The sequence below is a fragment of the Lepisosteus oculatus genome, chromosome 27, assembly GCF_040954835.1.
Source record: "Lepisosteus oculatus isolate fLepOcu1 chromosome 27, fLepOcu1.hap2, whole genome shotgun sequence".
In the NCBI taxonomy this organism is placed as follows: Eukaryota; Metazoa; Chordata; class Actinopteri; order Semionotiformes; family Lepisosteidae; genus Lepisosteus; species Lepisosteus oculatus.
The window spans coordinates 8347932-8351622 of NC_090722.1; the positions used below are offsets into that span (position 1 = coordinate 8347932).

Sequence of the window (3691 nt, forward strand, 5' to 3'; positions counted from 1 at the left end):
TCTGCCCTGTGATGGACTGTCCTGTTCAGGGTGTGTCCTGCCTTGTGGTTGTTGCTTGTTGTGGGCAGACACCAGCTCCCCTGCAACACTGTATTGGCTAAAGTGGTTAGAAAATGGATGGATGAATATAGTATATATAAGCAATACATTTTACTAACTGCTACACAAAAAATCACTTTACAAAATGTGTATGCATCATTTTTAATTCAACAAACTGGGATGTCCTCGGAAGGCATTACTGAAGAAGGAAACTTGTCTCTTAAACTGCTGGATCCTTCCATTAAAAAAAAAGAGACAGGACATAGGACAGGTTTCATATAATGGGATCTACAAATTGCATTGCATTGTTCTGGAAACTGGTCCTAGGACAGTTTTGCCTCTGTAATATTCAAAATCTCTGTTCCAAATAATGTAGCAACAGCTACTCCTTTGTCTCAAACAACACACACAGAGGAAGTCAATTCTTTTATTTTGCATAGGCGACTTAGGTAAAGAAAAACAATCAATTCATAGTGGAGTTTTGAGTTGAGTTATTCCAAGCTTTGAAAAAAAATTTGCTATGATGTTACAGAGTTTCGGAAAAATAGACATTTTCAAGGTGGTAACAGTGAGATACATATACAACGGAGAACAGAAATAACATTCAAGTGCAGTTCACCTAATGGTAGTGTGGCAAATTAACTGGATTTATGGAGAGTGTAAACAAATAAAATGAAGCAGAACATCCTGCTACTCTGTCTCAGAGACTACAGATAGATTTGTCACAGTTTCTTTCAACACTTCCAGGAAAGAGGAGCCGCACGAAGAGAAAATATCAAGTATGGGCATATTGAGAAAGTTCTTGAATAAAAAAAAATAATTAAAAGCAAAGTAGGAAAGCTTATTACCCAGACATGTAGATTACAGCTATTGTTCTTGAGTTCAGGAAACCCGTGCCGTTAATGTTTGATTCTCACTGGCTTGCTGGCTCAGGCTCACAAAATCACCTTATCGAACTCTTCCAAAACCTCTTCGCTCACAGCTGCTTTTTATGAGAACCTGTAGATAACCGAGATGAATGGGATTAAAAAAAACAACTAAATCTGTCTTTAAAAGAAATGACTTTATACATTGCAAAAATACTTAACATGTACATTGTATATACAGAACAGTCTGGACAATCACTTGCAGTTAAGCATGACTTTATTACTTCCATAATTCATGCCATCTCCAGTAATTTCAAGACCTTTCTGCAAGCGTATGCCGATTTCCGTGGACTTGGAAAGAAACTACTTGATACCATCATTTGAAAATGTGAGTGCCAGTGGTTCCTAATTCATTCATACTACCTGGTAATTATACTTCAATGTTTAGCTCTCTGAAGAAATACAGAATTACTCTAGAAAAAATGAAACCAATCATCAAGTGGTGCAAAGAATAGACCAAATGACTTTTTGATATCAAGCAGACAAATACAGAGAAAGAATAGTTTTCCAAATGATAAGCCAATATGCTTATAGCCTTTAGTAAAAAAACATATTTTTGGTACATTTTAGTTCACTATGTTTTTGTGCCCTTTTTAGGGGGATATGTTAAGCTAGCAGTAGAACCCACACCCCCAACCCACTGCTATTGTCTTTACTCTTCTTTGCAACAAATAATAGCAATTAATACCCTTCAGTAGTCACTCTGAACAGATGGCATTGCCTTTATTCATAATACAGAGGCTGTTTTGCTTGGGGCTCTGGGGTTCTGTTCATTCTGCAAATGGTCTTACTGCCTCTCAGCAGAGCACTGGGTTCAGTGTTTAAAAGACAGTGGCTCTGTTCCTGTTTCCAAGTGAGTGGGAGGTCCTGGGCAGACTGACACAGCACACTCAAATGCTGAAGAGACACCAGCACCAGACAAGCATGTTAATGGTCATACCTCAGGAAGCATGAGGTGGTGCAAAGTGCAGCATCTACCTAATCAAATCAGGAAAGAGTGCAGATGAGTTTATAGAGCACCCACAGAGGAATCCAGCTCATAGAGGAAAAGGGGAAGAGCCAGCCCAAGGTGTATGCCCAGTCTCGGCACACATACTGTAGGTGCCGTTAAGCTTAAGTGAAGTGTAACTGACCAGGGACAGGATCAATGTGCCTTTGAGGAAGAATGGGACAGGCAGGAGAATCAGCTCCACCAAGGAAGCACAAGTTCACAGAGCCACTCAAATGAATATGCAGCTGCTAAAAGCTGAACTCCAAAGAAAATTCATCTGCATGCACAGATGAACTAACCCACTGATACCAATGATACAGCATTTAGTGTTGATAAATGCACATCAGTTAGAGACCACAGCGGGTTTCTGAGTGCTTACAGAAATAAAATAAGTGCTCGCTGGGAGGGCAGGTTCAGTTCTATTACCCAGGTGACCCAATTTCCAAACTGGGTCACGTCACTACTGGAATGTAACTGGCATTTCCTCAGAGAGGCGGTGCACAGTGTGTCATCAGAGTAAAACCAGGTTAATGATCTAGTTCTCTACCAGGGTTTTAACAACAGCTACTCCAGAAGATTATTCCGGGAGCCTCAATTTTGTTTGAATTTTTTGACAATATGTAAAGCTTCCAATATAACATTTATAAATATAACAAGAGAGATAAAATAAATCATTCAAACCAGGACACAGTCCTTTTTTGAAGAAATCCCATCAATAAGTCTGTATACGAAGGAGATTTAAAATTAATTAACTGATAAAACAGAAAACATGTACTGGAGTTTAAGACGTACAAGAAGTACATACCAAATAAGTGTCCATAAAAAGGTCCCTTTGACTTCTGTGTTTCATTCCTGTCCCATAGATGGCTGGGAGCCAACGATGAAGAGACGCAAATTTAAAAGGATTGGGGGAAAAACACCTACCAAGCAAGACAGCTGGGGTTATGTAGAGCCAGCAGTACTGAACGGACGATAGCCCATCGTATCCGCAATGCTGCAGCAGAAAAGGTCAGCGCCTGCAAAAACAGGAAGCGACCAACTGCCAGGTGAGGCAATTCAGCGTAGATACAAATAAAGATTTAAGCTGATGCAGGTGGCACTGTAACTAGAATGGCAGTAGTTTTTTTTCTCCATATGGCTTAGACAGGTCAGCTGGTTTAAAGGCTGTAACTGCAGCAACCTGCCACTGGAGGCTGCTACAAGGCTTCTAAATTGCTTGTAAATAGTCACAGTGGGGATTAATTATGTTAATTGGATAGGAATGGCACTTACATCAATGTAATTAAGTCTTGACCTGGCATCTACGGTAATTAGCATGAATGGTGCTAGTGGTACTGAGTGATGTTCTTATCTAACGGTCCTCCCCCAGAACTTTTTGTGCATGCGGGCTCTGCAAACGGCTCATTAGGGTAAGGGCCTGGTCCATTACAGTAGATGCTTAGTCTAAAATGACTGAATGAGTAGAGTGTTTGAACTCAAAAGAGAAATGTCTTGTTGCAAAAATCTACAAAAACTTCGACAAAATAAATGCAGACTTTCAGCTTTGCTTGTGATTAGAGATAGTGGTGCCATTTCTCTTAAATAAGATACTGTAATCAAGTGGATAACAAAAAGTATCAAGTTTGAAAAGATTGAAATGGATCTTACAGCTCTGGGCAACACATTAGCTAACTTAAGTTCTGTTAAAGCAAAATGTTTGAAATTGTGTTCATTTGTTTAAAAAATTTGCTTTAGA

At 39.4% G+C, this 3691-nt stretch overlaps 1 long non-coding RNA gene across 1 annotated transcript; it reads right to left on the reverse strand.

Moving 5' to 3' along the window:
• Nucleotides 1–452: 452 nt before the first annotated feature.
• LOC107075426 (uncharacterized) lies at nt 453–3048 on the reverse strand. The gene is made up of 2 exons (XR_001476955.2): nt 2762–3048; nt 453–1038 (listed from the first exon to the last, which is right to left on the reverse strand). It is a non-coding gene; the product is annotated as an uncharacterized lncRNA (long non-coding RNA).
• Between the last annotated feature and the right edge of the window lie 643 nt (nt 3049–3691).